Source organism: Syzygium oleosum, unplaced genomic scaffold (assembly GCF_021117445.2).
Source record: "Syzygium oleosum isolate NSW1041296 unplaced genomic scaffold, Sole_v2.1 Sole_v2.24, whole genome shotgun sequence".
Lineage (NCBI taxonomy): Eukaryota > Viridiplantae > Streptophyta > Magnoliopsida > Myrtales > Myrtaceae > Syzygium > Syzygium oleosum.
Genome location: NW_026607508.1, coordinates 2,962,251 through 2,984,834, shown reverse-complemented (window position 1 = coordinate 2,984,834; position 22,584 = coordinate 2,962,251). Strand labels below are relative to the sequence as shown.

At 43.5% G+C, this 22,584-nt stretch overlaps 1 pseudogene; it reads right to left on the bottom strand.

Moving 5' to 3' along the window:
- Positions 1–12,642: 12,642 nt before the first annotated feature.
- Positions 12,643–14,749, bottom strand: LOC115693216 (disease resistance protein Roq1-like; annotated as a pseudogene).
- Positions 14,750–22,584: the final 7,835 nt, after the last annotated feature.

The following is a 22,584-nucleotide window of genomic DNA, read 5'->3' as shown; positions in this document are numbered from 1 at the left end:
ACAAGCGACATAGGGACGATTATGCCTTTTTGTAGTGCAAAAATCGGAACACCGTTCCGTGCTGGCAAAAGGTGAAAGATGTTGGTAATTGTGAAATTCCATTGCTAATAAAATTTTGACTAGAAACTTGTTTAGTTGGTAGAACTTTTGACTGGAGAGACAACTATGCAAGGTTTAGTCAAAAGCATTTAGCGTGGCACTCACTTCAATGATCATGCAAACAAGCAAGAAAATTCTCATTCTCTTTCCAAATGTAATTTTGAAAAGAATCTACTAAGCTAATCTCCACTTTACAGTATAGAATCTTTAATGGCAAAAGGACACTATTAGTGCCATAACTTGTGTACGGAGATCACTTTGGTGCCATAACTTTTTTTCGGATCACTTTTGTGACATTCTGAAAATCCGACCCACTTGGGATTATGAAATGGATGATTTATGGATGTGCTTGTAGTTAGATCTCGCCCGGAACTGGTCACTCCTAGGATACTAACCGTTAGGGAAAGGTTAATTAGGGATTTAAATTCGCGCAACCAAAGAAACTCGATTCTGAACCGACTTTCGACCATGAAAATTGTCGAGGTGACATTTTGAGCTAATGTAGGCCGATCCAAGGATAGTTAGGGATCAGTTCGTAGCTGTCATACAAGTAGATAGCGGGTGATTCCACCTGACCACGAGATGAACTGACGAATGACCCTAAACCTATACCAAACGATCACGCCCGTCGGAACTAGCGATCGATCCTCGCGATTAAACGTGGCTTGATTCAGTATCGGCCACGGGTCAAATGTGCGAATTTCCCCAAAAGCCACCCGTTAGTTCGAGATATGCTCAAGTTACGTTAATTAAATTTGGTCATTAATTAACGACCAAGATTGGGCCTCGGAAATTATGAATGTCACGACAGGATAGTTGGACGACGTTGTTATTGGCTTAGTCAGCCTCAGATTTGTCCGGATTCTTTAGAAAATTTGAATTCTGGCGAGAAACGGAAAATGACCGTTTTACCCCTGGGAATTTGTTAAGGCCAAGTATATTGGGAGAGGGGCAATCTGGTCATTTCACACCTACTTTAGAAATAGAAATTTTTGGACAATTTTGCCCTTGGAAATTTTGTGAAATTCCAATTTTGCCCCTGGATATTTTTTGGTAAGGATTAATCTGGACCGTCGATCTTAGGATAAGATCGAATCTTGGCCGTTGATTGGAAATTAGAGAGAGGGGTATGATGGTCATTTGGCATGTGTATTAGACACCAATTATTGGTGTTTAGTCCATTTATTCCCATTTTCTCTCTCTCCTCTCACTCTCTCTCACTCTCCCCCGGCCGAGACTCCTCCCCCTCCCACCATGCACGTGGCCGATCGGCTGAGCCAACCATCGCCGCAGCTCACCCGCCGTGAAGGGTCGCCGCCATTCGGTCATCCTTGAAGCCGCGGCCGCGCCACCACCGTCCCACCGTTCCCCTCTCTCTCCCCTGTTTTTTTTGTTCTCACCGAATCACCCTCACCAGCCCATCTCAGCCCCAGCTCAGCCAAGAAAACCAGCAGCCCATCGCCGCCCATCGCCGCCGCTTGTGGACGCCGGTGAGTCGCCGGTATCCCTTTTCGTGAGACACCGCTGCCGCTGCTGTTTGCCCTCTGGCCAGCCACAGTTGAGGCCTCAATTCCGCGTACGAATCACAAGTAAGTGATATCCTAACCCTCGCCTAGGATAACGGGTATTTTCGGGTTAGTTCGGGTCCGTTTTAGCGAGTTTTAGGGGTTCATCGTGGGACAATGGTTGGACTGATTTGGCTGAGTGCTTTGGGTGAAATTGTGATGATTTTTGAGGTGGATTGGAGGTTAGAAATGATTGGTTAGGTAATCAGAATGATTCCGAGTGGTTATTGTGGCTTATTGCGCGAAAAACGGGCCTAAATGCGCCGTTATGGTGATTTTCTGTGGTGGCCGAGTTACTGTTCATGATGTGGCCGAATTAGTACATTTCGGTGATTAAAATATAGTGCGTGTTGGTTTGGGGGTTGTCGGTAGGAGTACGACACCCGTGAATGGTGAAATTTGGCCTAAAATGCAAAAATTCGAGTTGATTGTGCACGTGCGAACTGAATTGAATCGGCTGGTTTGTGGTGCTTATTATGGCTTGAAATAGACATGGAAATGTTGAATTTATGCCCATGTTAGTGGCTGTGATTGTGGGTCCAATGGCGACCTTGTATGCTCGTTGGATTGTGAAATGAGTGATTTAAATGTGGACCGTTATATGCATGCATGGGCTGAATTGAATTAATTGGAAATTGGCCATGTTTATGTTCTAAATGAGTATGTGAAATGTATGAGGATTGATGCATGTACGGGCTGAATTGAATCGGTGGGTAATTGGCCATGTTTGTGTGTTAGTTGAGCATGTTCATATAAGATTCGAGCGTGTGGATGGGTGAGAAAATTGTGTGATGTGTCGTGTGTGTGGTCACGAAAATCCCTGAGGCGGTACTGTAACGCGGGGAATTGTGCCGTCCTGAGGAGGTACTATAACGCGGGACGATGCCCGGTATTACCGGAAGACGGCCAACCTGAGGCGTGTACTTCAACGCGGGTTGTGCCGTAGGTGGTGGATGTTGAGCCTGAGGCGGTACTGTTACGTGGGCAAGAGACATAGCCTGAGGCGGTACTATTACGCGGGCTAAGAAGTGTTGTGAAATTGTGATGGTCGCAGTGGACCTGAGGCGTGTACTGTAACGTGGGTCACTTGCGAGTCGAGTGAAAATAGTGTGATGAGGCATGAACGAGTGTGTGGAATGTGGAATTGGAAATGCCATGTGTTCGACTTGTGTTTCGGGCATGAAATTAATTTGGAATGTGCATGTGGTTGGAAATTGTATATTTGAGACTAACCTGCAGATTGCGCGTATCAAAAGCCCAGGTAAGTGCAAATTGTGTGCCTATTATATGATCGTTGAATGTGATTATGTTTGGACTTGTCTGGACGTACGTGTTAGCCTAGGTGGGATTTAGGGTATCTACTTGCTGAGACGTGTCTCATGGTTGTTTCAACCAAACAATTTCAGAACCCCGGCCTGAACCATGAATCTTCCACCGCCGTCACCTCAGCGTTTTGGAATACCGATGCACACCGACCATAACGTGGTAGAGTACCCGACAGATAAGCAGGAGGCTCAGGGGGATTCAGACTCGGGTTTTGGAGAGTCGGACTCGGAGTGGACGCCATCCAGGGGGCGTAGGGGTTAGTTTTAGGGGTTGAATAAAGGTTTTTGAAATGTTCCATTTTTGTAGTTAGGGTTGCCCAGGCTACTGATCTTTGTTACGTCGGTGGTGTGAACTCTAGTAGATACGTGTGCATGTATATTATGTGGATAGTGAATGGTGGATATTGTATAAGTTTATAATGGTAACGGATGTACATTCTCCCTTTTTACCCCTAGTCAATTATTGTCTGGGTGTTTGTAGTTTTCGCTGGTGCCTTATATCTCTGATGTGTTGATTTGGGTCGGTGGCGTTTCTTGGGATGTCGCACCATTCGACCAAGGAAGGATGCCACGAGCTCGATAGGGTTCGGGGCGCGACATCCTAGTTTGATTTGGTATCAGAGCAAGGACAGCTCGATCTAAGTTGGTCGAAGTCTGGAGTGATAAGGAGCGGAGACCCTGGGGTAGTCATCTAGGGAGACCTTAGCGAGTCATAGGGTGGAATGAGCTACGCATGCCTCCAGACTGTTTGTTGTGATTGTTGAGTGAATTGAGTGTTATAACGATTGGAATGCAGGTGCGTCTGGACCTGAGGTAAGTGCACAAACCTTATTGATTGTGACCCTGTATTGTGGTGATTACTTACCTGCTAAGTGAATTATTGTGTTAATTCGTTGCCTAGGACTAGACTGGTATAGTTGGCCTAGGTCTCTAATTCCTGAGTAGAATTATAGCAGGTAGGTGAGTGATAGAAACCGTGAGGATGAGTTCACGAGGTAGAGGAACCGGGGGTCCATCCAGTTCACGAGCCCGACCTGCTGGAGATCCGAGAATGGATGCGGTCATGAGAACCCTAGAGGAGATTGGTAACCTGATAGGACGGCAGACTCAGGAACGAGCTGCCACCATTGCCCAAGCTGCTGAGGCCGCTGTGGCCGCCGCTGCCAATAACAATAATGGGAATCAAGGGCAGGGGCAAGTGAATGTGAATAGGCAGATGCACCAGTTAGTTGAGCAGTTTCTGAAATTAAAGCCCCCTAAGTTTGATGGTAAGGGCGACCTTGAGGTTGCATCACTGTGGGTAGAGGAATTAGAAAAGGCTTTTGAGGTATTGGAGTGTACAGATGAGGAGAAAGTGACGTTAGCAGTGTATTAATTGCAAGGAAATGCAAGTGATTGGTGGAAAGCCACTAGAGGAAGGGTGTTTCCAGTTGGTGCCGCTCAGACTTGGGCGATGTTTGTGGAAGTTTTTAATGGGAAATACTTTTCTGAGAGTGTCCGGGAACAGAAATTAGCTGAGTTTATGAGGCTTCGTCAGGGGAAGAGGACAGTGGATCAGTATGAGGCTGAATTCGCTCGATTATCTAAGTTTGCCCCAAGGATGGTGGAGGACCCGTTGGATAGGGCTCGGAGGTTCCGAGATGGTTTGAAACCGGACCTTCGCAGCCAAATGATTTCGTTAAATTTGAGGGATTATAACGAGATTTATGATCGGGCCCAAGCGATTGAGCGTGACTTGGCGGATAGGGCTGCCGCTTCTGGGTCAAGATTTACCCAGGATAGGGACAACCGTCACTTAGGGAAGAGACCAATGGCGGGTAATCGACGTTTCTTCCCTCCTACTAGAAGGAATGTCGGGAAACCGAACCGTTTTCAGAATGGTCCATATCGGGTATGTGGAGAAAGACATGGGAGTGGACCTTGCCCGAACAGGGGCGGAGCATGTTTCGGATGTGGCGGGTTTGGTCATCAGATAAGGTTTTGCCCCAATATCAGGCAGAATAGGTCGCCTGCGTTGCCGCCACCCCGGAACGGGAACCAAATTGGAGCTGCCCCGTTGGCTAATCAGAATAGGCCACCGGCCCAAGGACGGGTGTACGCCATGGCCAGAAGAGAGATTGAGAACGCGCCAGGGGTAGTCACAGGTATGGTTTCTCTGTGCGATCATGCTGCGTATGCTTTGTTTGACCCTGGGGCGTCACACTCATTTATATCAGAACAGTTTGTTGAATTGACTGGTATAGAGCCGCAATTGCTTGATATTGTGTTGTGTGTTACTACTCCACTGAATGATAAGGTGCTAGTCTCATTGGGATGCCCAAATTGTAAGATTGTGATTGGTGATAGAGAGGAAAGGATTGATCTAGCGGTTTTAGCGATGTATGATTTTGATGTGATAGTGGGCATGGATTGGTTAGTTAAGCAGAGGGCTGTTATGGATTGTAGTAGCAGGGTGATCTAATTTAATCCGATTGGACATCCGAAATTTGAATTTGTGGGAAATCGAGGGGGAACCTCGATCCCATGGATTTCGTCACTAGAAATGACTAAGTTGTTGAACGAAGGGTGTCAAGGATTTCTAGCGGCTGTGATTGATTCGACGACTGAGGAACCGAGGCTAGAGGACATAGCCGTGGTGCGTGATTATCCCGATGTTTTTCCTCAGGAATTGCCGGGATTGCTACCAGAAAAAGAAGTGGAGTTTGTAATCGAGTTGGCCTCTGAGACTGAGCCAATCTCGAAGGCACCTTATAGAATGTCGTTGTCAGAGTTAAAAAAGTAAAAAGTGCAAATGTAAGAATTATTGGACAAAGGTTTTATTCGTCCAAGTGCGTCTCCATGGGGAGCGCCAGTCTTATTTGTGAGGAAGAAGGATGGGTCATTAAGGTTATGTATTGATTACCAGCAGCTAAATCAAGTGACGATTAAGAATAAATACCCCCTGCCAAGGATTGATGATTTGTTTGATCAGTTACAAGGGGCTTCGGTGTTTTCTAAGATTGATTTGAGAACGGGATATCATCAGTTGAGGATTAGGAAGGAGGATATACCGAAGACGCATTTAAGACGAGATATGGACACTATGAATTTACAGTAGTGCCGTTCGGATGGACAAACGCCCCTGCTGCCTTTATGGACTTAAATGAATCGGGTGTTTAAGGAGTTCTTGGATCAATTTGTGATAATTTTCATAGACGATATATTGGTGTACTCGAAGAGCTCGGAAGAGCATGAGTTCCATTTGAGTAAAGTTTTACAGACCTTAAGGGATCACACAGTGTATGCTAAGTTTAGTAAGTGCGAGTTCTGGCTCAGTCAAGTAGCATTTCTTGGATATGTGATCTCGGGAGATGGAATTTCAGTAGATCTGGCAAAGATTGAAGCCATGATATAGTGGTCGAGACCGATGATGGTAACCGAGGTTCGAAGCTTCTTGGGTTTGGAAGGATACTATAGACATTTTGTGGAAGGATTTTCGCGTATAGCAATGCCGTTGACACGTCTGTTAAAGAAAGAAATGAGATTTGAGTGGACTGACAAGTGTGAAAGGAGTTTCTAGGAATTAAAGCATAGATTGACGACGACACCGGTATTGACCATTCCGTCAGGATCAGGAGGTTTCGAAATCTATAGTGATGCGTCGTTGAAAGGATTAGGATGTGTGCTGATGCAACATGGGCGAGTAGTAGCCTATGCATCAAAGCAGTTGAGGCCGCATGAATTGAATTATCCGACGCATAATTTGAAATTAGCCGCAATCATTTTTGCCCTTAAGATTTGGCAACATTATTTATGTAGAGAGAAATTTTAGATATATACAGATCATCAGAGCCTCAAGTATCTGTTTTCTCAAAAGGAGTTAAATATGAAGCAGCGTCGTTGGATGGAATTGCTGAAAGATTATGATTGTGATATTTTATATCATCCCGGAAAGGCCAACCGGGTAGCCGATGCATTGAGTCGGAAGTCAAGCATTGCACACTTGATGGTCAAGGAATGGACTTTGTTGGAAGGAGTGCGAGACTCGGAGTTTAAGTTCGACGTAAGTCAAGTCTCGAGTTTGTTTGCCACTTTAAGAATCGAACCAGAAATCCAGACTAAGATTAAGGCTTTAAAGTCTACGGATCAACAAATTCAAAAGATTCTGGAAATGGATGCTACCAAGAGAAAGTCGGACTTCCGAGTATCCGAAGACGGAATATTGAAGTTCCGTAGACGGTTGTGCGTGCCTGACGATGCGGAACTTAAGGAAGAAATTTTGTTGGAAGCGCATCGTAGTAATTATAGTATCCATTCCGGTAGTACGAAAATGTATCAGAATTTGAGATAGTACTATTGGTGGAATGGTATGAAGATAGACATAGCTAGGCACGTGGCTAAGTGTCTGACGTGCCAACAAGTGAAGGCGCAACATTGTAAGCCCGGAGGGTTATTGCGACCTTTAGAAATCCCAGAATGGAAATGGGAACATATTACTATGGATTTTGTAATGGGATTACCAAGGAGCCAAAGAGACCATGATTCCATTTGGGTAATTGTCGATAGATTGACTAAGTCAGCACACTTCTTGGCCGTGCGAAAGGACTTCGCATTAGATCGGTATGCTGAGTTGTACGTACAACAAATTGTTCGTTTGCATGGGGTGCCAGTGACGATTACCTCAGATCGTGATCCTAGGTTTACCGCCAAATCTATCGCAAGTGCATAATATATTTCACGTGTCGATGCTGAGAAAGTATGAACCGAACCCAACTCATGTGTTGAACTATAAAGAGATAGAAGTTGACGACAGGGTGTCGTATATCAAAAGGCCAATAAGGATCGAAGATCGGAAGGAACGAATTCTAAGGAATAAGACGATCCCGATGGTCAAAGTTGTTTGGGAACACCATGGGACAGAAGGTGCTACTTAGGAAAGTGAGGAGCTAATGCAACGTCAATACCCCCACTTGTTTGAGTAGTAGGTTGAATTGTAAATTTCGGGGACAAAATTTGTATAAAGGGGGAAGAGTTATGACATTTTGAAAATCCGACCCACTTGGGATTTATGAAATGGATGATTTATGGACGTGCTTGTAGTTAGATCTCGTCCGGAACTGATCACTCCTGGGATACTAACCGTTAGGGAAAGGCTAATTAGGGATTTAAATTCGCGCGACCAAAGAAACTTGATCGTGAACCGACTTTCGACCATGAAAATTGTCGAGGTGACAATTTGAGCCAATGCAGGTCGATCTAAGGATAGTTAGGGATCAGTTCGCAGCTATCATACAAGTGGATCGCGGGTAATTCCGCCTGACCACGAGATGAACTGATGAATGACCCTAAACCTATACCAAACGATCGCGCCCGTCGGAACTAGCGATCGATCTTCGCGATTAACTGACAACCAAGGTCGTCACGACCCGAGTGAACCTAAACGAGGCATGATTCAGTATCGGCCACGGGTCAAATGTGCGAATTTCCCCAAAAACCACCCGTTAGTTCGAGATATGCTCAAGTTACGTTAATTAAATTTGGTCATTAATTAACGACCAAGATTGGGCCTCGGAAATTATGAATGTCACGACAGGATAGTTGGACGACGTTGTTATTGGCTTTGTCAGCCTCAGATTTGTCCGGATTCTTTAGAAAATTCGAATTCTGGCGAGAAATGGAAAATGACCGTTTTACCCCTGGGAATTTGTTAAGGCCAAGTATATTAGGAGAGGGGCAATCTGATCATTTCACACCTACTTTAGAAATAGAAATTTTTGGACAATTTTGCCCTTGGAAATTTTGTGAAATTCCAATTTTACCCCTGGATATTTTTGGTAAGGATTAATCTGGACCGTCGATCTTAGGATAAGATCGAATCTTGGCCGTTGATTGGAAATTAGAGAGAGGGGTATGATGGTCATTTGGCATGTGTATTAGACACCAATTATTGGTGTTTAGTATATTTATTCCCATTTTCTCTCTCTCCTCTCACTCTCTCTCACTCTCCCCCGGCCGAGACTCTTCCCCCTCCCACCATGCACGTGGCCGATCGGCTGAGCCAGCCATCGCCGCCGCTCACCCGCCGTGAAGGGTCGTCGCCATCCGGTCATCCTTGAAGCCGCGGCCGCGCCACCACCGTCCCACCATTCCCCTCTCTCTCTCCTGTTTTTGTTCTCACCGAATCACCCTCACCAGCCCATCTCAGCCCCAGCTCAGCCAAAAAAACCAGCAGCCCATCGCCGCCCATCGCCGCCGCTTGTGGACGCCGGTGAGTCGCCAGTATCCCTTTTCGTGAGACACCACTGCCGCTGTTGTTTGCCCTCTGTTCAGCCACCGTTGAGGCCTCAATTCCGCGTAGGAATCACAAGTAAGTGATATCTTAACCCTCGCCTAGGATAACGGGTATTTTCGGGTTAGTTCGGGTCCGTTTTAGCGAGTTTTAGGGGTTCATCGTGGGACAATGGTTGGACTGATTTCGCTGAGTGCTTTGGGTGAAATTGTGATGATTTTTGAGGTGGATTGGAGGTTAGAAATGATTGGTTAGGTAATCGGAATGATTCCGAGTGGTTATTGTGGCTTATTGCGCGAAAAACGGGCCTAAATGCGCCATTATGGTGATTTTCTGTGGTGGCCGAGTTATGATGTGTCCGAATTAGTGCATTTCGGTGATTAAAATATAGTGCGTGTTGGTTTGGGGGTTGTCGGTAGGAGTACGACACCCGTGAATGGTGAAATTTGGCCTAAAATGCAAAAATTCGAGTTGATTGTACACGTGCGAACTGAATTGAATCGGCTGGTTTGTGGTGCTTATTATGGTTTGAAATAGACATGGAAATGTTGAATTTATGCCCATGTTAGTGTCTGTGATTGTGGGTCCAATGGCGGCCTTGTATGCTCGTTGGATTGTGAAATGAGTGATTTAAATGTGGACCGTTATATGCACGCATGGGCTGAATTGAATTAATTGGAAATTGGCCATGTTTATGTGTTAAATGAGTATGTGAAATGTATGAGGATTGATGCATGTACGGGCTGAATTGAATCGGTGGGTAATTGGCCATGTTTGTGTGTTAGTTGAGCATGTTCATATAAGATTCGAGCGTGTGGATGGGTGAGAAAATTGTGTGATGTGTCGTGTGTGTGGTCACGAAAATCCCTGAGGCGGTACTGTAACGCGGGGAATTGTGCCGTCCTGAGGCGGTACTATAACGCGGGACGATGCCCGGTATTACCGGAAGACGGCCAACCTGAGGCGTGTACTTCAACGCGGGTTGTGCCGTAGGTGGTGGATGTTGAGCCTGAGGCGGTACTGTTACGCGGGCAAGAGACATAGCCTGAGGCGGTATTATTACGCGGGCTAAGAAGTGTTGTGAAATTGTGATGGTCGCAGTGGACCTGAGGCGTGTACTGTAACGCGGGTCACTGCCGAGTCGAGTGAAAATAGTGTGATGAGGCATGAACGAGTGTGTGGAATGTGGAATTGGAAATGCCATGTGTTCGACTTGTGTTTCGGGCATGAAATTAATTTGGAATGTGCATGTGGTTGTAAATTGTATATTTGAGACTAACCTATAGATTGCGCGTATCAAAAGCCCAGGTAAGTGCAAATTGTGTGCCTATTATATGATCGTTGAATGTGATTATGTTTGGACTTGTCTAGACGTACGTGTTAGCCTAGGTGGGATTTAGGGTATCTACTTGCTGAGACGTGTCTCATGGTTGTTTCAACCAAACAATTTCAAAACCCCCGCCTGAATCATGAATCTCCCATCGCTGCCACCTTAGCGTTTTGGAATATCGATGCACACCGACCATAACGTGGTAGAGTACCCGACAGACGAGTAGGAGGCTCAGGGGGATTCAAACTCGGGTTTTAGAGAGTCGGACTCGGAGTGGACGCCATCCAGGGGGCGTAGGGGTTAGTTTTAGGGGTTGAATAAAGGTTTTTGAAGTGTTCCATTTTTGGAGTTAGGGTTGCCCAGGCTACTGATCTTTTTTACGTCGGTGGTGTGAACTCTAGTAGATAGGTGTGCATGTATATTATGTGGATAGTGAATGGTGGATATTATATAAGTTTATAATGGTAACGGATGTATATTGTCCCTTTTTACCCCTAGTCAATTGTTGTCTGGGTGTTTGTAGCTTTCGCTTGTGCTTTATATCTCTGATGTGTTGATTTGGGTCGACGGCGTTTCCTCGGACGTCACACCATTAGACCAAGGAAGGATGCCACGAGCTCGATGGGGTTCGGAGCTTGATAACTTTGGTGCCAACTTTTTTGAAAAATGATCACTTTAGTGCCAATGCTGACATAGCTTTCCGAAAATCCTACGTGGCGCTGACATGGCTCACCAGAGAGGTCCAGTCAGCATTAAAAACCAAAAACGATGTCGGTTAGTCCGCTGATGTGTACTTTTTTAGAAAAATAAAATTTATATTATATTTATTTATATTAACAAAAAAAACATCAAACATTGCAGCAGCGGTGAGGGGTCCCTCGCCGCTGCTGCTGCCACCCCACCACCGCCAGGAAGGGCCGGCGCTGGTGGGCGGAGTGGTCGGCAAGGGTCGCCGGCCCCTGGCCGAGGCCCGGCGACCCTTGCTGAGAGGAAGCGAACGCCTTTGCTAGCGAGGCGAGACCTCGCCGTTGTGACCTAGGCGATGGCGAGGTCTCACCTCACCCGGTAAAGGTGAGGCCGACCTAGCCGTCGCCTCGAGACGGCGAGGTCGGCCTCGCCTTTGCCGGGGGAGGCGAGACCTCGCCGTCGCGACCCAGGCGATGGCGAGGTCGGCCTCGCCTTTACTGGGCGAGGCGACCTCGACCAGCCAGGGGCCGGCGAGGCTTGCCCTCACCGGTGGCCGGCGGGACGAGCTTCGCCAGAGGCCGGCGAGGTCGGCCTCGCCGGCCCTCCCCTCTGGCCGGTCGCCGGACCAGCGACTGGGAAAAAGTTAGGAAAAAAAAAGATTAAAAAATTCGAAAAAAAGCCACATAATTTCCATGTGTACAAGTCAGACCATTTTTTTAAAATATAAATGCCACATCAGCTTTTTGGCCGGAGTCACTAAAGTGATTTATTTTCCTCCGATTTGGTACCAAAGTGATCCGAAAAAAAGTTATGGCACCAAAGTGATCTCCGTACACAACCTATGGCATTTCTTGTGTCCTTTTGCCAATCTTTAATAAACATTTTCAGAATCAATCATTTCAGAGACATAAGAATTAAATCCTCGGTTCATGTTTAACAATTTAAGCGCATTCATCATTCAATTGTTAAATATCATCGATAAGTTTTTTTTTCAAATAGCAGTAAATTAAAGTTATCAATGCTTTAACTTCAACAGTACTTGTAATATTTTGGAAATGAGATTGAATTTTTCCTTGAACTTTTTTGTTCGAATGAACATTAAGATTCAAATAAGAAAGTGTTTCGGACTACCCTAAAACGGGAAGATTCCACTTATGTTGGTTCTGTAGTAGATTGACATCCCGTAATTAATGCTTTAATAAAATATAAACAATTTAATACATGTAGATGTTTCTTTAAGCACATGAACGAGCATCATCAGAGTTGGTAATAGTTGCATTCAAAGTTTTCAATAAGACATATACATACATTCATATTCATACCCATATAGATATGCATATAAAACGTAAGGAAATGAAAACTCCTCATTTAAATGCGCACCTTAAATTGCTCCCTCACAATTTGGATGTTGCTTTTGTGCAGATCGAGTCCAACCAACTTCTTTGGACGGGATGAAAGTTCTGGAAACCAAGGAGGACATTCAGGCCATTCAAACCATCTAAGGCCATTAGGAAGACAGATAGGACCTTTGAAAGAGTTATGCACATTAATCATGATGAGCACCCTCAACCTTCTCAGATTTGTGAAAGCATCGGGACCTAGATGTATCTCCTCTGGCTTGGGTAAATCCAAAACTATGGCTTTTACCGCATTTGTTCCTTGCATTTATAGAATTTGCTTTGCTATTACTACGCAAAGTCAAACAATTAGATATTAAAATCAGTATCTATATCAGCAAATCTTAACATATCTTCTGACAAAACATCAAGAACATCATCACAAAGCCATAACCTGCTACGTCTTCCAGGATCATCATAACATTCTTTTTTAACAATATCCTTGCCCATCAATCGAATCAAATCATGCATTTGTAGGATGTCTTTCTCTTTAGTTATCAAGGATTTCTCAACAAAAACTTGTACTCCAATAGTTGTGTCAAAGTCGCAACTGTCAAGAACTTTCATAATGTAATTTGTAGATCGCCCCTTGAAGAAACAAGCAATATCAAGGAAGATCTCCTTTGCATAGGCCTCTAGTCCATCGAAACTTAACTTAAGAACATCATTGATGGTTTTGTCCGGACTTTTGGCAAGTTTATTTAATGCACTTTCCCACTCACATTCTCTTCTACAACATAGGAAAGAGCCCAATACCTCAAGTGCTAAAGGAAGACCATTAGCATAATGCAAAGCACCATCCACAAGATCCCTCCTTATCACTACGTTGTTGTTTCTCAAAAAAGCATGCTTATTGAAAAGGTCAAGAGCTTCACAATTTTTTAGAGTTTCATCTTCATAGATGTGATCTTTATCTATCCCATGGGAAGTTAGCAAATGCTTATCTCTTGTAGTAATGATGATCCTGCTTCCTTTACCAAACCACTCAAAATTTCTGGCTAAAGCATTTAACTGTTTTACATCATTGATATCATCGAGAACAAGAAGAACTTTTTTGCAGCAAAGTCTATCTTGCATTAAACTAATACCTCCATCAACACTAAACACAGTTAATCTTTTTCCCAATAATATCTCAGACAACAATTTTTTTTGCAATGGAACTAAATACTTGGAATCTTTTGGAGTTTCTCGAACATTTGGCAAAAAACATGAACTCTCAAATTGTCTAAAAATAGCATTGTAAAGGGCTTTAGCCAAAGTGGTCTTCCCTATACCCCCTTGTCCCCATAGTCCTATCATGAGAACATCATCAGACTCAAAATCTAACATTGATTCCAGCTTTACCACTCGGGGATGTATCCCAACCGGATGCTTAGCCACATATAAGGGTGTTCGATTAAGCTGTGTAGAGATCTCCTTCACAATTCTCTTTAGAAGCTTCGCTTCATCTCTGAGAAAATCCAGAAAATTACTTAACTCATTGATTTTGGGGTCCAAAGATATAATTATATTTCATCGGAATAACAAGGAGAGATGTAATTGAGTGAATAAAATACAATGACAAAGCAGTGTGTTGTATCGATTACTACTTACCCATCATTCAAGTCCCACCCAGAAAGGCTACCGGCGTCAAAGAGAGCTTTCTTCCATCTCTTCACTATCTCCGAATCCTTCCCAAACTTTGACTGATGCTTAGCCATAGCTGTCCCATAACTCTTTCTTTACCCTCTCACTTCTCTTGGTTCCACCTTGTAAAATACCGGCAACACAATCAGGTCTTTATGTGCCTTGCACTCCATTATTTTCACCACCTCTTCCAAACACCACGTCCATGAAGCATAGTCCTCGGAGAAAATGATAATCGTAATTCGCGATTCCTCGATCGCTTTCATAAGCATAGGTGATATCTGCTCTCCCTTCCTTAGTTCTTCATTGTCGATGTAAGTGTATATTCCCGTCTGGTTTAAAGCTGTGTAAAGATGACCGAGGAAGTTGTTGCGGACGTCCGAGCCTTCGAAACTCAGGAAGACGTGGTACTTCCTTCTGGGCTTGGAAGAAGAAAAAGAAGAAGAAGCCATTAGTGTCACACCCCGAAACCTACCAGGATGGGGGATGACAAGGCCATCCTTCCAACCGAAGGACACAGCCTCAAACCACCCAAAAGTCCCTACGACATCGCTCTCGCTCTATTGGTTACTAACCAAAGAACCTGAAAAGATTGGGAAAAGAGAGGGGTGAGCACCCACAGCTCAATAAGTAATGCGTATCTCTTCTAAGCAGATTGAGCAACCACTATGCATATATACATAAAGCCATACCAGAATTCCAGAAGTCAAATTCAAGATATAAAATACATATTGAGTCACATAAGAGTTGTTTCGTTTCAACAAGTTTTATACAATTCAGAAATACTCATTTAAATCATCATAAACATCAATGGTCAAGTCCATTGATCAATCTCTATTAAAAATCACGTCAATGGTCAATTCCATTGACTAATCTCAAATCACACATCAATGGTCTATTCCATTGATGAATCTCATATCACATCACATGTCGATGGTCCATTCTATTGACCAATCTATTGCTCAATATCTAATCATGGTCACGACACAAAGCCTTGTGACAAAGCTACCAAGATTCCCCCCTTGGCAAGGTCTTCACCTACAAAGTCGGTGGCTCGGCTCAGAAGGATATCCTAACCCAGTATGCATACCCCCAAACCCCTCAATGGGTTCACAGTCATATTTAGCATCAAACAATCATCATCTAATATCAGAAATCCAATCTAGAATACAATCTCATTGTGACGCCCCAATCCCTACGGGCACGCGTCATCCCGCCACGGTCGATAAAAGTGCGATGTCCCAGGACTTGTCGCTGACCCAGACAAACACTAACGATCATGCACAAGAAGAAATGAATTCAAACACCCCATACAACAATTCAATTACACGGAATAGTAGGGAACTCGCTTGATCACATATCAACAAACATATTAATACACTTGGCATACTTACAACATTTAATTACACAACCTTACACTAGGCTACTAACATCAAACCACGTTCATAAAAAATAGGCGGTGGTTGGGTAGCCTAACTTCCCTATACCAAAATAGGGTTCCTCAAAAGACGGGCCACTACACCAATCACTCGACCGCACAATACCCTGGCGGCGTCTTAGGTTCAGCCATGTCATCATCCACCACGGGCTCCTCCTCCGGCTCGGATTCCTCAGGCTCAGACTTGGGATCAGGTTCCATGGGTTTTGACTTAGAGATAGGGTCTTCAGGAGGGTCTTCAGGGTTGATGACTTCGCCATCCGGGGCAAAAGTCTCCGAGGGATCCCAATCCATAGCGTCCGCACCGCCGTGGTGGGGACCTTCAAAGCCACGGATTGGGCCAATGATCTCCGCCCCCACCCTGTAATACCAGGCTAGGAATTGGTGGGGCCTCCGGAACTCTAAGCCCTTATCTACCCATACTGTAGTAAAATGCCTAATTTATACCATATCTACGCCCACTGGATACTCGGTCTCCACATGATCCATATGTATGGGGACCCCAAAACGTCGAGGTGATAGAGACATGGTCGGGAGTCTGAAATGGTTTACAAACAACTATGAGAACAAGTCTCAATAAGCGAACAACCTAAGCCCCGCATAGGCCAACGCGTACTCCCGGACAAGTCTAAACACGAGATTCAAACAATCAACATGCCGTGACAAACACAGACATCCTTACCTCATCTCGGAACATGCACAAGCCCTGCATGTTAGTCAAATCGCAATAATGCAGCAATAACTTACGGACACGTACAATCCCGGATATGACTTATACATGCACGTGTGCCAGCAATAATCCGAACATGATCACATCTCAATCTCGATACATTGCATACACCAATGCACAACACACACCCGCTCTTCCATTCAAATTCTTCACGACCCGCGTAACACGCATTAGGCCCGTGGCATAACCCGCGTAAAACACATTAGGTTAGCGGTCTTCGGCTTAACCGGGCATCGTCCTGTGTAACACGCCTCAGGACGGGTTCAATCCTTGCGTAAAGACGCATTAGGGCTTAAGTGATCACACGTACACTCCGTCACATAATTTATTATCTTTTCCCCGCGTAAAGACGCATCAGGGCACTTAGGTGATCACACACGCCACATGACCCATTCAATTCCATGTCATACACACGCTCGAACATCACTCGAATGTGCTCAATCACCAGCAATGCAAATCAGTTTACACGCCCACCCAATCAGCCATGGTTCCACCAATTAAAGCCATGAACACACATTCACAATCGGTCACTCCCTCATGTGCAACAACCACATCGAAAGGTTCCCAAGAGAGAGAAACCAAATTTGCACAGAATCAGGCTTAAAATTGGCAATTGCACAGTAATCGAAACCCTTTTAAAATAAATAGTAATTCAACTCCCAAAATTTTGAATTTTGGATATGTCATTGAAAATATCTTCACAAAAAATTTTCATGAAGGACACGAAATCCAATTCCGGCTACAAATAGATATTTTTGTCACCCAAAGTCAGATCGAAAATTAGCACACCAGGGCAGACCGTTTGGCCTTAGAAATCCCTTTCAATCAGTACCCAAATATCCTTGGAAAACCTTGAAATTTTTATATGTCATAGAAACAAGTGTTATTGACAACTTTTATGAAGGAAGTTTGTTGAAAATAGGTCTGAAAAAATTTATAAAATTTCAGAAAGACAAGCCGAAAGGGTGAACAGTAATTCCGGCGGAGTGGTGACGGTCCGAAAATGGACCCCCGAATATCCCAAAAAGATTTCCAAAAATTCCAGATTTAATATATAACATACTTCAAGATGTTAGGGTCAACTTCCATGAAGAACACTTCCTCAAATTCGGTCCACATTGATTTCCACAAAAATAGTAAAACACAGACTAATCTAACTACTAAACCAACTATCCACAGCCGTGAATCAGCCCTTAACATATCCATTATTAATCCCTTAGCCTAGTCAAGGGTTAGGAAGCCACTTATCTCGAGTCTAGACAAGAATGACTCAAGGGAAAGGGGCAGCAACAAGGTCGGCAGAACAGCAGCAGCAGAGCAGAAGCAGGAGCGGAAGAAGCAGCAACAGTGAAGCAGAAGCAGAAGCGGAAGAAGCGGCAGCAGAAGAGCAGAAGCAAAAGCAGTAGTAGAAGCCAGCGGAAGCAGAAGCGGTCGCACCAAGAAGAAGAGAAGAAGAAGAAAGGAAGAAGGAGGAGAGAGAGAAAGAGAGAGAGAGTGGGTGGGGTCGGTGGGGGGTCAGCTGAGGGGGTCAGCGGAAGAAGGGGGAAGGGAAGAGAGAGAGAAGAGTTGGTGGGGAAAATCAGAGAGGGAAGGGGAAGTCAGCGGAAGAGGGGGAAATGATTATCTCCACTAAATTCCCTTTTTTTCTTTTGCAATTTTTCTCAAATTTTGTTCCCCAATTTATCATTTTGTCCTCGACTCGAGTACCGAATTACGGATCGACTTAACCTTAATGGGCCTTAATGGCCGGCCCCCTTGGGCGTGAGGCCCAACGGGCTTTGCTCAGTTCACTACCGTTTCTCACGTCGAATTTCCGATTCTTTGATCCTTTTTCGAAATTGAAATTTTCTACGGAAAACTCATAAAATTACGAGGCGACGTCCAATAAATTTTCGTGAAATCTTGAAAGTTCGACATTCCACTCTGGATTCTAATTCATGGCTTAAATCAATCAACCGCGGCTTTAGTGTATCTCAAATTAACGGGCGGCTTTTAGGAGTTATGCGTATCGACTCGTGGCCGATTCAATATCGAGCCACATCTAAGTTTACTCGAGCCATGGTGACGTCGGTTGTTCGGGTTAAGTTTAGGATCGTTCGAAATTCATACAATGGTCAAATGAAATCACCCTCGGTCCAATTGTATAACATTTACGAGTCATTTCATAGCTATCCTTGGATTGGTCTATAATGGCCCAAAATATCTTCTCGTCAATCCTTATGGTCAAAGTATCGATCCATGGCCAAGTTCTTAGGTCCACGTACTTGATTCCTAGCTAGCCTTTCCCTAATGATCAGTCTTCTTAAGAGTGATCAATTCTGAGTGAGATTTAACTAAAGTGCATTGAAGATATAATCATTTCATAAATCCCGAAAATGGGTTGAATTTCAGAATGTCACACTCATAAACCAAACAATTAACTTTTCACAACATAGATCATCCACCATTTCTCAAACCATTTCTCAAATCATTCATAAACCAATTTCACAAATCAAGCATATGACATTTCACAATTCAACTCAACCACCAGAAATCCTTTTTGTAAAGTATTTCTCAAATCATTTGAGAACTCGTTTCTCGAACCATAATATATTTCACATTCCCATTTCAAATCAATATATATACCTCGTTTCGCAACACCATTCCCAAAACATATCTAAAACCATTTACAAATACCAAAATGTAGTAAATGCCCGATCCATACTTTTATGCAATAAATATATTCTTTCACAATTCATTATATATCGAGTCTCTTCCGTTTTCAAGACATGAGTATAGAAATTCATAGAAGAGATAGCACCACTCACCTGGAATCCCCAAAAATCAAATAACGACGCTCACTTGAACCGACAATTTTGTAATCTTAACAATTAAACGAGAATCGACGTCAAAATCAAGTAAAATACTACGATAACTATGAAATGGCTAAATGACGCTTAAACGTTAACGAAACACCTCAAAGGCGCCCACAAATTGCTCATTCAAAGCGATTATCCAAAACGTCCGCAATGCGGAGCTTGAGCACGAAACTTGATCACGCCAAAACTCTTTCCATCGGACTCCAATCCTAGCAAACTTATAGTCAAAAGAAAGCCCGTTCAGAGTGTTACAAAAGCCCCAGCATAGCCACCCCAAAATCTAGCTAAAAACCAACGAAATATGGCCTGAACGTTGCCGGACGTGTACTGTTCACCTCTTATGGAAAACTTCAAAAATTCGTTTCGGGCAAACGGTAAGTCCAAATCAAGATCCGTAAAATCCCACGGCTTCACGATATCCTAAACTACCAATTATATATATATGCAGCTCAATGACTCAAAAATTGGACTTCGCAGCTTGAATTTTCCAAAATTCTGAATTTAAACCCTAAATCTAAAAATTTCTCAGATTGGACGAACAAGGGGCGTGAATGCTTACTGGGCGTTGAAATGTGAATTTGATCCGAGTTGGCAAGGCTCCGGTGACGTGAGTCTTTCCTCTTTCTTCTTCTTCCTTTTCTTTCCCTTTCTCTCTTTTTCTTTCTTCTCTTCTCTTCCCTGCTCTGCGCAAGCTCTCGGTTAAAAAAGAAAGAGCCGAGTATCCACTGTAGCTACTTTTTGACTTTTTTTTTTAACCCAAATATTACAATTAGAATCAAAGAAAACCGAGGAGGTTAAGAATGAGCAATGAGTTGCCCAAGATTTGGTTCTTTGTTTGAGGTAGTTTGTCCATCGGGGGATCTTCTCTATATATTCTTGATACCCACATGCATGAATTCCTTTTTCCGTGGGTCAACGAAGAACATTATTAGGTCTTTTAATAAGATTTTAATGAAGGTGCTTAATAATGAGCCGACATCTTAACGTGGGATTTGAATGATGGCTAAAAAAGAGTTAGTTCTTATGTGGAAAATGAAGTATCCCATCTCATTAGAAAAGGTTACCTACTCCATTAACTCCCCAATAAAATACTTTGCTGTGCCTTTTAGAAAATGGCATTCGCAACCAATGAGTCTTTGTCTTTCTCCGTCTTTCTTTTTTAGTGCAAATTATACATATCAATTTGTGATTACTCCAAATATATATGATTTTGAGTTTGTTTTTCCCCTTATGTGCACGTTAAAGTATACTAGCCCTCATGCCCGCGCTTTTGCTTCAAGAGTTGGTCCATCATATTTTTCATCTCTTTTAAAATGACCAAAAAGTAAAATCGTTTAACGCACATTCAAGAATTGGATTCCTGTCCACTCAAATCTATAACTAATATGGCTGATGAAATTACAATTGCTACTTGCATGGCTAATTTAGAAAATGAAATCTATGACTAATTTGGCAAACGGGAACTGAAATACGCCCCCAAACAATACTTTAATTGATTTACATTAAAGTAGTATTTATACATTTACCCGTTTTTGCTTGTATCCACACAAGACCTCGATTCTATTTGATGAACTTGAACAGTGTAATACGTGCTTAGACTTTAGGACAATGTAATTCACTTGCTTTAACTCGGTCCTCGCTCCTCATGATATCTCTCTTTTTTTTTTATGTTGCTTAGTGAAAAGCCCCAAGTGAATATTTGCTCATCAATTTCAGAAAAGAAGGAATAAGTGAAAAACAAAGTAAGATAATTCCTGGAGAGTTCACACGTGAAGACAAAGATCGTACTAACTTCGCACTACGCTACTTCGCTCTGCATTTTTGTAAATAAAGTAAGGTAACCCGCTCCAGAAAGAAAAATGTTATGTTGACTTTGATGAACTCGCATTGTTCCTTCTTTTAGAACAAAACACGCTCATATCTAGAGCGAATCCAGGGCTAGAGCGAGTAAAAGCAAAGAGAAAACGTCAAAAAAGCGGCCAAACCACACAAGCACACTTCGCTGGAGTACGTGAATAGCGGGCCAGAACAAAAACATTGTCATTGTCATTGTCAACATATTCACAAACACCTTGCGAGCAACCTGATGTGAAGAGCATCCATTAACGGAGACAAAGAAGATGCCGAATCCGTTACAAACCGACGAACCGACAAGCTGACCATGCAGCCAATCATCCAAAGTTTTTCTTATTTTTTAATAGAAACTTTGTGAATACTGAGGGTATTCTCTAAGAGAGTGCTGGTGTAATCATTCTAAAAGAGTACTTTGAGCGTGGAGTTAACGTGGAGTGAAGTGTAGAGGCAACTACATCTTGTTAAAGCCTTCAATGATCACACTAGTACATTCTAGTCTTGTTGTTGGGCTGTTAGAGCTAGGAGACTAGAGTAGGTCACGGCTGAACCACTATAAATTGTTTTACAATCTTTTCCAACCTTTACTTTTTATAATTCCATTGATAGGATATTTGCTCTACTTAACATATTTTGTTTACAAACACCAATTCATCCTCTACACGTTGTTTTGCACGAAAAATGTGACAGTCCGAATTTCGGCCCATTTTTGGGATTTATAAAATGTGTAATTCGTCAGTGTGCTTATAGTAAAATCTCGCCTGGGAACTGATCACTCTCGGTTATTATTTTTAAATTAGAGATTTCGCTAGAATCGCACTCGATCGAATTTGGCCGTTATTTAGAGCCCAAACTTTGGTATCGAATTTCTTGGAGTTCCGGGACGAATTTAATTGGACGGCGTCGATATTATTGTGGCCAGCCTCAATATTGCCCGGGATATGTGGAAAGTGAAATTTTGACTGGGTGCGGATTTGGACTAGTAGACCTCCCTCGTAGTGTGTTTTAGTTATTTTCTTTTGACCATTTTTCCTATATTATTAATTGGGATTTTCGTGGACCGTTGGATCGTTTTCGGGTTTGAACGAGAACCGTCGGATCGCACTCGAGTATCTTATTTGACTTTTCTCTCTCTCTCTCTCTCTCTCTCTCTCTCTCTCTCTCTCTCTCTCTCTCTCTCTCTCTCTCTCTGCCCGCGCACGTTCCCCTTCCCCCCATGCACGTCCCCTCCCCCTGCATGCTCAGACCTGTCCCCTCTCTCCTCTCTCTCTCTTCCTTTCTTTCTTTTCTTTTCTTTTCTTCTTCTTCTTTCTTCTTCTTCGCTGGTTTTTCTCCTCCTTCGCCCGCGACTGCTTCCTGCTTCTTGGTTGCTACTCGCTGCGCCCAGCCGCTGCTCACCACCCGACCGCC